Here is a 13177-nt window from a genome sequence, read left to right on the forward strand (position 1 = left end):
AGGGCGTTGTCTGGCTCGTCTCCTCTACCTCTATGGACTCCTGTACAGGTAAGGAGTCACACAGGGTAGGGATGGAGGGCGTTGTCTGGCTCGTCTCCTCTACCTCTGTGGACTCCTGTACAGGTAAGGAGTCACATAGGATAGGGATGGAGGGCGTTGTCTGGCTCGTCTCCTCTACCTCTGTGGACTACTGTACAGTTAAGGAGTCACACAGGTTAGGGCTGATGCCAACCTTCTTTGGAGAAAGAAATAATGGTTCCCCAAGCTCCACCCTTTCAGGTGAAGTAAGGGGGGTCACCATATCCAAGACATCCTGGAACCCATAGAGGACTCCTGTCTCGCACCACCTTCCTTACAGTAGATTTGACTTTGTATGGTATTGGACTTCCCACGGGAGTCTGAAGGATACGGTGGACCCTTCCAACATGTACCTGGATGTGAGCCTGGCGGCCCGCAGTATAGCCGCATCCCGGATATGGGCATATTTTCCCCTCCCCATGCTTATCCCTCACGTGCTGTTTTAGGCTTTTCATTGTTTAGTAGAATCTACCGCATGTCGCACATGGGTATCCCATTCTGTAAAAGCAAGAGTTATTATTTTATTAAGAATGAATCTCCTAAGATAACATTAGTAGATAATCCTAGCTTATCTGGCACAACTCTCTCATTTAGCATTATCATCTAAATTTATTCTATATGAAACAAAAAAAAGTGTTCTTTCAGGCAATCTGTACGTGTTCCTGCACATCTATGGATCAACAGCAGGGATCCTCTTCCGATATATCCAAGGTGGTCGCCAGGGACTCGGGATGGTAGTCTAAGTTTATCTGCCTGGGCAGGACAGCTTCACCAGATCAAGGATCCGTGATGTACAGTACTAAGGATACAAGTAGCCAGGAATTTCGACCAGCCCCTACCCAGCATGCAAAGGGCAACCGTTCCAGACAGCAAGGGTGCTGGAATTATGTAAATTCCCACCGGACTTATCTTCATCTAAACTAAACAAAATTATGTATTTTATAAATCTTTGTGGCATGACTAGAGCAGAAAATCTTTCATCCACGAAGGATTCCGCCTTGTCCTCTTCTTGTGTCCCGGTTCTGACACATTGTCTTTATTTTATATACACGTACTGATGTGTGCTTCCAAACAGCACCCCCCACTCCAAAGTGCTTAGTGTTAGCCCTATGATCATAGGTTTGGTTTGGTTTGGTTTATTTTGTTTAAAGTCCTATTAACAGCTAAGGTCATTTAAGGACGGCCTCCCGTGCGTATGACATGCATGCGTGTGGTGTTTGCGTATGTGTGTTTTAGGAGGCTGCGGTATGTTCGTGTTAAGTCTCTTTAAGTCTCTATGCCCTGCAGGTAGGGCGTTAGAATTGTACCTGCTGCCCCCATTGCATGATCGTAAGAGGCGACTAAATTTGGGATCTTATCTTTTCTCTTTCTGAACAACTTTCTCCTTCCTAATGTCTCCCTTGCCAATGCCTCACTTTTGGCCTTTAGTTGAGCGTTCGCCCCTGTGAGGAAGGCTTTGGACCCTGTCCCCTAGCCGAGACATACCAGAGTCTTTAAAAATGGTAGTTGCTGCTCCTTGCTTAGCGCTCAGCATATTAGGAGTGGGACGACTGGTTCGCCCGTTGTCAGTATAATGTGACCGGGTGGGGTGTGCTGCTGGGTGTCTTCGGCAGTATGCTTCAGTGAGGTAGCACTATAAATCGGCAAAAGTTCCGGCCTATCACAAGGAGACTTGACACGAACATACCGCAGCCTCCAAAAAAAAAGTCCTTAAATGACCTTAGCTGTTAATAGGACGTTAAACAAAATAAACCAAACCAAAGTGTTAAGTCTCCTTGTGATAGGCCGGAACTTTTGCCGATTTATAGTGCTATCTGATCATGATCATAGGTCTTCTTCTGACGATTGCTGTCATCAATCATTTCTTTTCTTGCCTTTTCATGTAAATTCAAGAGTTTTTGTTGTAGTGACTCTACATAATCTGTATAATTCGAATTTTCTCCCTCGGCAGGTGGTTTCCCGTACAGTAAATCAATTGGTAACTCTATTTCCCTGCCAAACATCAGCATGCTTGGAGTATATCCAGTACTGCTGTGTACAGATGACACATAGGCAAATGTTGCTAGCGGAAGGTGGACATCCCAATCCCTCTGATTCTGAGTCACATATTTGCTCAGAATATCTTCTACGGTACGATTAAATCGCTCCACCATTCCATCACTCTGAGGATGGTAGGCTGTAGTTCTAGTTTTGTCTATTTCCAACATGCTATAGAGATGTTGAAACAATATGGATTCAAACTGACGACCTTGGTCCGTATGTAACTGACGAGGTACTCCGTAACGACTCACAAAGTTGTTTACAAATATTGTACTACTGTTACAGCCTCCTGATCAGGCATGGCGTAACACTCGGTCCACCGTGTAAAGTAGTCGGTTACGACTAAACTATACTTATTTCCTAAAGTTTATTCTGGTAAGGGCCCAGAATATCCATAGCGACCCTCTCTAATGGAGCTCCTACGATGTATTGTTTCATTAGTCCTCGATGAGTAGGGTTAGTTTCCTTTCTCTGTTGACAAATCTTACAATTTGTACACCATTTTGTAACGGTTTCTTGACATCCTGTTCAAAAGAACCGATCTTTGACTCTAGCTAGTGTTCGATGTATCCTGAAATGTCCAGAACCTGGATCGTCATGTAACATCTAAAATACTTCATCTTATTTTTGACTGTGGTACGACAAGCAACATCTTCTGTCCAGAAATTTCATCTTCCTTATTGATATACAGGACTCCGTCTATTAGTTGTAAGGTGTTCCATAATGACCAATAGGCCTTACTTTCTATGTTATTACTTGAAATGTCCTCCCACTTGGGATTTTCAGTAAAAGTTTCTTTCCATCTAATGACTGGAGACAATACAGGATCTTTCAGCTGCTCTTCCCGAAAGTCTAGGAAGATTTTGTTCTATCCATTGTTGACTTTGGTCGACTAATTTTGTGGTCCTCAGCTTCAGAATTGACTTATCCCACAGGTTCTTTATCATCTTTCTTGCTGCAATGATCACATGGATGACACGGTCTTCTAGACATTCCATCAGCATTGCCATGGAGTCTGCCAGGTCGGTGTTGTATTGTTGCTCTATAAGTTCCAAGAACTTCTAGCCACCTGGCTCTCGGGATTCTTGAGCTTGAGTAACCAGTTCAAAGCTCCATGATCTGTTCTTATTAGGAATTCCACTCCATAGAGGTAATAGTGAAAATGTTTAACTGCTAAAATGACGGCTAATAATTCTTGTGGAGTGACGTAATAGTTACGTTCACTCTTACTTAAAGCTTTACTGTAATAAGCGACTACTCTTTCCTGTCCATCTTCTACTTGTGATCGGACTGCTCCAACTCCAAAGTTGCTTGCATCTGTATCCAAATTTGGTTTGGTTTGGTTTATTTTGTTTAACGTCCTATTAACAGCTAAGGTCATTTAAGGACGGCCTCCCGTGCGTGCGACATGCATGCGTGTGGTGAGTGCGTATATGTGTTCTGAAGCATACTGCCGGAGACACCCAGCAGCACACCCCACCCGGTCACATTATACTGACAACGGGCGATTTTGGTTTGGTTTGGTTTATTTTGCTTAACGTCCTATTAACAGCTAAGGTCATTTAAGGACGGCCTCCCGTGCGTGCAACATGCGTGTGTGTGGTGAGTGCGTATGTGTGTTTTGGGAGGCTGCAGTATGTTCGTGTTAAGTCTCCTTGTGATAGGCCGGAACTTTTGCCGATTTATAGTGCTACCTCACTGGAGCATACTGCCGAAGACACCCAGCAGCACACCCCCACCCGGTCACATTATACTGACAACGGGCGAACCAGTCGTCCCACTCCTTTTATGCTGAGCGCTAAGCAGGAGTAGCAACTACCATTTTTAAAGACTCTGGTATGTCTCGGCCAGGGGACAGAACCCAAAGCCTTCCTCAGAGGGGCGAACGCTCAACTAAAGGCCAAAAGTGAGGCATTGTCAAGGGAGACATTAGGAAGAAGAAAGTTTGTAAGAAAGAAAAGAAAAGATAAGATCCCAAATTCAGTCGCCTCTTACGATCATGCAATGGGGGCAGCAGGTACAATTCTTGCGCCCTACCTGCAGGGCAGGACAACGGGCGAACCAGTCGTCCCACTCCTAATACGCTGAGCGCTAAGCAAGGAGAAGCAACTACCATTTTTAAAGACTCTGGTATGTCTCGGCTAGGGGACAGAACCCAAAGCCTTCCTCACAGGGGCGAACGCTCAACTAAAGGCCAAAAGTGAGGCATTGTCAAGGGAGACATTAGGAAGAAGAAAGTTACCGAGAAAGAAGAGAAAAGATAAGATCCCAAATTTAGTCGCCTCTTACGATCATGCAATGGGGGCAGCAGGTACAATCTGTATCCAAAATAAAGGGAAGTTCCATGTTTGGATATCGTTGCACTGGGGCTGTAATTAACAGGTTCTTGAGTCTTCTGAAAGACTCCTCGCAGTCTGATGTCAAGGTAAAATCTTCCTGTTTCTCTGTTAACTTGCTTAAAGGTTAAGCAACATCCGAAAAGTTCTTGATGAACTTACGGTAGTAGGAGCAGGTACCCAGAAAGCTGCGTACGTAATGTACATTCTGCGGTTGTGGCCAATCTCTTACCATGTCCACTTTAGCAGGATCAGTAGATATACACTGTCCTGAGACTATATGACCCAGAAAAGTGACCTTCTTTTGAAATAGGTCACATTTCTTTGGAGAAATGTAAAGTCCAGCACCATGAATTCTGTTAAGGACCTCCTCTAATCGAGCAATGTGTGTTTCAAAATCGGTAGAGAACACGATTATGTCGTCAATATATATGACAGGTTTTCCAGTGTAACCCTGACAGTACATATTCCATCAATCGCTCAAAAGTAGCCGGGGCGTTACATAGCCCAAACGGTATAACATTAAACTGGAAAAGGCCGTGAGTAGTTACGAACGCAGTTTTTTCTTTGTCGTTTCTATCCATCTCCACCTGCCAGTAACCGATAGCAAGATCCAATGTAGAGAACCATTTTGACCCTCGTAACGCATCAAGTGAGTCATCAATACGTGGGAGTGGATACGAGTCCTTAAGTGTCACATTATTTAGACGTCTATAATCTTTACAAAATCGCAAAGATCCTTCCTTCTTTGTGACTAGTACGACAGGAGCAGCCCATGGACTCTTTGACGGCTCGATGATTTTATTTTCCAACAACTTTTGTACTCGAGGTATCCTCCTAGGGGGTAACTTACTTGGCATAGCTGTTCCAGTGTTGATTTCATGTTTGATTACATTAGTTTTCCCGAGGTCACTCTTCGATTTGGCGAATACATCCTGGTATGAACGAAGGAGCTGTTTTACGGACTCCTGTTTTCCTTCTGGAATTTGTTTAAGGGATTTTTCCAGAAGTGGTTCCAGATGCTCTGGTAGCCCATCTTCCACATCAAGTGCTCCAATCCGCTCTGATGAGGTGGTCACATGATCCGGGTTTTGTATTGGTATAACTTCTCCCATGGCGGTACATGTGCCACAATATAACATCTTGGCCTCATCTGTGGTATTCATTAGTCGCAGTGGTACGGTACCATTCCTGGGATCAACTAATTGTCTCGCCACAATAATGTCCTTCCCCAAGAGTTTCTGGCTATTACTGTTAGGCTCCACCAACAAACTCTCAACTGTTTCCATATCCCCCTCCACCTGAGCGGACACTATCATATCGCTCTCGGGTGGTAATACCAGGTTTTCTGTCAATATGACTCTAAATACCGACTCCATCTGACTCTGTCGTTTACAACGGGGCCGCGGTGGCCGAGTGGTTAAGGTGTACCGACACTTTATCACTAGCCCTCCACCACTGGGTTGCGAGTTCGAAACCTACGTGGGGCAGTTGCCAGGTACTGACCGTAGGCCGGTGGTTTTTCTCCGGATACTCCGGCTTTCCTCCACCTCCAAAACCTGGCACGTCCTTAAATGACCCTGGCTGTTAATAGGACGTTAAACAAAAACAAACCAAAACAAACCAACTCTGTCGTTTACATTTTAATGGATCCCCGTCAAAAATTGGGTTCCCTTGCCAAGGTCAATCTGACAATGATGTGCATGTAAAAAAAACCATAACCTATTATAGCAGGCTCCTTGATATCTGCAATGACCATTGTATGTTGAACCCATTTTCCATCTATGGTCAGAAATGCCTCAAAATGACCTTGAGTAGTAACGGTTCTTCCGTCAGCAACCTTGAGGTTTTTCTTTTGATTAATTATGGTAGGTTTTCTGTTGTCCTGAAATCTATCATATATGTTGGTATGTAGGACAGAAATAGTGGCTCCTGTATCTACAAGACAGTTGACATCTGTACCACATATGTCTAATGTGATATATAATCCATCTGGGGTTGCCCTTTCTTTTGCTTTACAATACTTATTGGACCTTTCTTTACTTCTAGAGGCTTGGATATGGTCCCTTATCCCAGCCTGTTGTAGTTTTCCGATCTCTTTCCTTGGAATGAGTTATGGTTGGTTACTTCATCTGTCTGTCGTTTCCAACAGTCTTTCTTCAGATGTCCTGTTCGTTTACAGTAATAGCATGCCTTTGACATTCGTGTTTTACTCCTATCTGTCCTAACATCTTTTTGTTCATCTTTGTTTTCTAATGCTGCTAACCTCTCCACTATCTCTTGCATGTAGCTGTTGTCTTCCTCCTAAATTTGTCTGACATTTCCAGTCACCCGTTTCCGTCTCGCCATCTTGAATGTCTCATGGGTAAGTGCAATTTCTACAGCCTCGTCAATGGTGCGGGCATGATTTGCATGCACAGCCCATTCCATCTCCGAGTCATTCAGGGCATCTACAAAGCTGTCGATACATATCTGCTGTCTAATATCATCATCTCCAGTGGGATATCCTAATCTCACTAGTCGTTTTATTTCCTGTGCGAGTTCAGGAAGTGATTCATCTCTTCTTAATTTCCCCCTTAATTGAGTTTTGTATATTGCTGACTGATTTTGAGGCTGAAATCTAGCAGTCAAAGCTGCAAACAAGCTAGCGTAGTTCTGACGTTGTGTACTCTTTAAATCACCCAAGACTCCTTGAGCAGTTCCTCTTAAAGCAGTAGCTAACTCCGTGGCTTTGCTTCTATCATCCCATCCACTCATCTCTGCGAGAAGTTCAAATTGAATTACATAACCTCTCCCCCCCCCCCCCCCCCCCCCCCCCCCCCCCCCTTTATCTATACCGTCATAAGAGGCTGGCTTCCTATTCTTCCTCTGAGTCATTGCACCCAACTCCCCGTGCATATGGTTATTACTGGACAAAATTGTATTCATCATCCTCGATGAATCCCGAAGCACAGTACTGTCTTTATCTAAAGTTCCAGCCCTATAACCCATAGAAATACCTCTGTGTGACACCCTGTCATCACTATTGATCTCACTAGGAAATCGCCCTATATCTTGATCCGAGGAAAATAACCGGACAAAAGGATCAGCTACCCGAGGTGCAGGCAGCCGACTTGCCCCCTGTAATCCCTCTGGTATTCCCATCATTGTCGAATCACCACTCGTTAGGTTACTTGATGATCGACTATTCACAGGAGTTGGCACAGCATCCAGCATTCTCTCTAATGCCATTATGCGTCCACGATGATTTTCATTCTCCCTCTCTAGTGCAGTGCAGAATCCTGCACATATGTTGATCTGTGTATGGTATCCAACCCCGAATCCGAGGAAGGTAACCTTAATTGTACTTTACCACTTGGTGAATTCAAGGTATAATTAGACCGTGGGAACCGAGTCGTCCTGGGATCGGATCTGGCCACGGTCTCATCTCCCTCAGGGCTAAGGTCCCTGGGTTCATCTCCATTCGGTTGAATGTCTCGGCTTTCCATTGTGACAGGTTTAATTTAACGTCTGTAATTGGCTAATATTTGGGATCCCACCGCTGCCACCAATGAAGCGAATCTCGCCTTCGCCTCTACTTGAGGGTTCCTCACTCAAGCCTTTTCAGGTCTCGAGAATGATCACAGATCATCAGATTAGCCAATTAATTGAAAGAAGAACTCAACGCCTCAGTACAAGTTCAATACATATAATTTCAGTATTTCAGATACAGTCACAATGGTCTCTCACTCTCTCTCTCTTCTAATTATTGAATAATTAGAAGCTGTGCCAGTATAATAATGTAACAATTACTGTAAATGGTAGCGTATAGGTACAAATGTACAGAATATCACAGCCAAGCTGTTTATAGCTTTCTATGTTTGTAAATGACTTGTATTTTTTATGAACTAGTTATTGTAACATGATTTCAATAACAAAATAAACTTTACAATTCAACAACTTGTAGATCTATATTTCCTAAGTTAGTTTAATACTGGAGTAAAACAACCTCAAGTACAAGTAAATAATTTAACAACAATGAGTATTCTCTTAAACTTAAACTAACAAATATTAAATACAACTCTTTTAAGAGAGAAACAATTAGCTTTTAGTCACTAATATTTATAGAAATTGATCAAGGCATCAATTTCACTATTACAAGATTAAACTCTAACTATCTTGTAATAATAAACAAGAGGATACTAGACTCTTGTATTAACAATAGGAATTACATTTAGTTATTTATGGAAATTGATCAAGGCATCAATTTTACTATTACAAGATAAACTCTAATTATATTGTAATAAATATACAAGAGGATACTAGACTCTTGTAGTAACAATAAGAACTACAGTTAGTTATTGATGGAAACTGATCAAGGCATCAATTTCACTATTACAAGATTAAACTCTAATTATCTTGTATTAAACATAGAAGAGGATACTAGTCTCTTGTAGTATCAATAAAAACTACATAAAGTTATTTATGGAAATTGATCAAGCCATCAATTTCAATATTACAAGATTAAACTCTAATTATCTTGTAATAAATATACAAGAGGATACTAGACTCTTGTAGTAATAATAAGAACTACAGTTAGTTGTTTATGGAAACTGATCAAGGCATCAATTTCACTATTACAAGATTAAACTCTAATTATCTTGTATTAAACATAGAAGAGGATACTAGTCTCTTGTAGTATCAATAAAAACTACATAAAGTTATTTATGGAAATTGATCAAGCCATCAATTTCAATATTACAAGATTAACTCTAATTATCTTGTAATAAATATACAAGAGGATACTAGACTCTTGTAGTAATAATAAGAACTACAGTTAGTTGTTTATGGAAACTGATCAAGGCATCAATTTCACTATTACAAGATTAAACTCTAATTATCTTGTATTAAACATAGAAGAGGATACTAGTCTCTTGTAGTAACAATAAGAACTACATAAAGTTATTTATGGAAATTGATCAAGCCATCAATTTCAATATTACAAGATTAAACTCTAATTATCTTGTAATAAATATACAAGAGGATACTAGACTCTTGTAGTAAGATTTACATTTAGTTATTTAATTGTATCTTTGTAATATTTATATTATTAAAATTCTATGGAAATTGGTTATTTTACCAATTTCCCTATTGTAAGATTATTGCCAAATATCTTACAATCTATGGAAGGGAGATAACTCCTGAGAAAAAAATGTACCTTATCAGAAAAACTAGACTGGCGGATGAATATAATCCGATGCCGAGATGAGAGTGTTATATTTCACGGTGATCGCTCCGCCTTATATACTCTTCCCAGCCTCCACAATTCCATATTGGAAGAAGTGGAGGCAAGATGGCGGAATGTTAGACTGTTTACTCACTATTATAGTGTTACGCTGCGGCACTGCAATATAGTGCCGAAAATGAAAGCATAGACAAAATAATTTCCTTAACGTACAACAATTGTTTTACAGTGTGAATTTGTTCTTTATACACTTAACTAATCAATTACCTCTAGTACCGATTTCGAGCCGTATTTACAGAGTTTACAAAAACCGGTCGAATCGTCATCGTCAACAGTTTTTCAGTGGGAGCAGTACGACTGACCGAGACGAAAATATCTTTAAAATAACGGTTTTACGCTACAAGTACGTATAAAATGTGAATATCTCATACATTAGAAAGTTTATGGATCTTATTAACTATGAATTATGTTACAATTATCGATATGAGACTTACACTATGGAAATATAGATTTCGGCCACTGAACGCTGAGCTTAGTGACGATCCAAGATGGCGGCTGCTGCTGCCTGTGATACGCTACTTGTTGACAATAAAAAACATATAAAATCAGAAATACCGTTAAATGAACAACCGAGTACATGGACATATAGTAAAACATGTACTCTATCAGTATGTGCTGCCCACTATTCACAAATTACACATAAATGACTTGTATAGCCTTTTGAACACACGGGGGGTACAAACGTAAACAAAGATCAGCTGATCACTCGTTCACAAACTTTTATGCTGCAGACTATAATAACCACTTGCATGTCATGCATATTCGTTACAATATGTTAAGTGCAGACTATTGTTTGTGTTCTCGAGTATAACTTATGCGCTTGCGACACGCGATATATAAATTATCTCCCTTTACTTGGTACCAGTTGTATATATACAGGTACAGGTGAGCTAATACGGGACTTTATTGATAATTCCTTTTGCTTTTGGACTTATTTTTGGTATTTGTGCGTTGACTTTGCTTATATTTTGGTCTTTTATATTCATTGATTTGTACTTGCTGTATAATTTTTTATTTCAGATTCAATACAAATTTTTTTTGTGATTTTCAGAATCTATTTGGACTTATGTCTGTATTGTGTTTTCATTTCCTTTTCAAGTTTTCTTTTTGATTTTCAGACTAACCTGGACTTTCATTTATTATTCATTCTATATTTGTTAGTTAAAGTGCTTAACGGCCCATCAACACTATCAAGGTCATTAGGGCCAAAATTAGTGATTAAAATACGAGCAAAAAGGGCAAGAGACAAAATGACATAAATCAACGAATTATGTAAAAATGTGGATATATATTGGTACATTCACGATAGGTTTAAAATCAAAAAGTGGCTATGGTTAGTCAAATCTTGTGATAAAGACCAATAACTATCAGATAGTTCAAAATTTTGTATATATTAACCGACTCGAACAGAGTCTTCAGTCTTGCCATGCTGTTGTAAAAACTCTCTCTTGCAAGTTGTAGATCAATGCAATCCAATAAAAAAGTGTTTGACGGTAAATGGTTTATTGCACACACGATGCACTGGGGCTGGTCCTCACGCTTCAATAAGTAGGAATGCGTTATACATTGTATATGTATGGCCCATCTTAAGACGGGCAAGAACAACCTCGTCTCGTCGATTGTCTCTGTAGCAAGGAGACCATTCGCCGTTATTTCCTTAGATTGAGTATAGTTTATTGTCTGCATATTGGTTTCATTCATTTTGCTACTGTGATAATAAAAATTTAGTAACTAACGGCTTAAAATCGGTAAAATGAAGTTTAAAATCAGTTGGTGGAAGTGATAATGCCGATTTTGCGGCGCGATCTGCTTTTTCATTTCCAGGTATTCCGGTGTGTCCAGGAACCCAGCAAAATATGATATGACAATTTAAGGTGAGACTATGGAGTAGAATCAGTATTTTTCGAATGGACATGTCATCTAGATTTCTGTTAGTTAAGACTCTGTAAGACAGATAGAGAGTTAGAATAGATAATTGCTCTCGTTACATTGTAAGTTTTAATGTGTTCGAGAGTAAGGCAGATAACATGGGCCTCTGCAGAGAATATCGAAGCGTCATTAGGAAGTCGACATCCCAAGGCTGCATTTGTAGTAACCATGGCTGCCGCTACCTTATGATCGTTCTTAGAACCATCAGTGTAGAATGATTGGAAGGCACTGTATTTTGTCTGTAGGTATAATAATGACGAACATAGACATGAGTGTCAGTATCAGATTTAATTGTGTCATGAAGGGAGAGGTCAATTTTCGGTAATTTTAAAGTCCATGGAGGGATTTCGATTGTTCGGCAGGATGCGATCGAGTCGACATTAATTCGGGCAGTTTCTAAAAGAGAGGACATCCGTATTCCAAACGATGGAATACATTTTGGTTTATTATGGCACAAATCCTTATAATTTGGATCGAATACAAGGGAATAGGCAGGGTTTGATGGTTTGGTTTGGTTTGGTTTGGTTTATTTTGTTAAACGTCCTATTAACAGCTAACTTGGTTAAAGTTTTATAGTGGCACACCATTCACTTAATAATGGTATTAGGATGCTGATTCTTTGCATAGAGGTTCTTTGGGTGTGTGGCATTACTTTTGTACAGTTGAAAAATGTTTTTTTGATTTTTTTTTTCCATAATATGGACTTAACTGTTTTCTCTGTATTGAATGCTTCACTGATGTGAGATTCTTTTGAAATAAAATCAGTGTACTACTATGCTGTGCTATGCAGAATTATGTTTATATTTCAATCCAAGGCTGTTATTACACATTTCAATTTAAATTCACTTTAGATTGTTTTACTCTGTACAGTAGACATTCCAAAAGAATTCCTGAATATCTTTTATGGGCAGGAAACATTGTTTATTCACTCCAATTATTCACTCCAATAGAGTTGAATTCACACATTGTTTGGAATGAACTTATTTTCATAAAATGATCATGTTTCAGTTGTGGCTAAACTTTTTTACTCAAATTTGGCTTAAGTTTTAACTTGGGGGCACCGGTAGGGGACATGTATTGGTTTAGCAATACTCACAGAATGCTTGTTTTGTTTAACGTCCTATTAACAGCTAAGGTCATTTAGGGACGGCCTCACGTGCGTGCGATATGCATGCGTGTGGTGAGTGCGTATGTGTGTTTAGGGAAGCTGCGGTATGTTGGTGTTAAGTCTCCTTGTGATGGGCCGGAACTTTTGCCGATTTATAGTGCTACCTTACTGAAGCATACTGCCGAAGACACCCAGCAGGACACTCCGATCGGTCACATACTGACAACGGGCGAACCAGTTCGTCCCACTCGAGTCGGTTAATATATACAAAATTTTGAACTATCTGATAGTTATTGGTCTTTATCACAAGATTTGACTAACCATAGCCACTTTTTGATTTTAAACCTATCGTGAATGTACCAATATATATCCACATTTTTACATAATTCGTTGATTTATGTC

This window comes from Pecten maximus, chromosome 11 (assembly GCF_902652985.1).
Source record: "Pecten maximus chromosome 11, xPecMax1.1, whole genome shotgun sequence".
Classification (NCBI taxonomy): domain Eukaryota; kingdom Metazoa; phylum Mollusca; class Bivalvia; order Pectinida; family Pectinidae; genus Pecten; species Pecten maximus.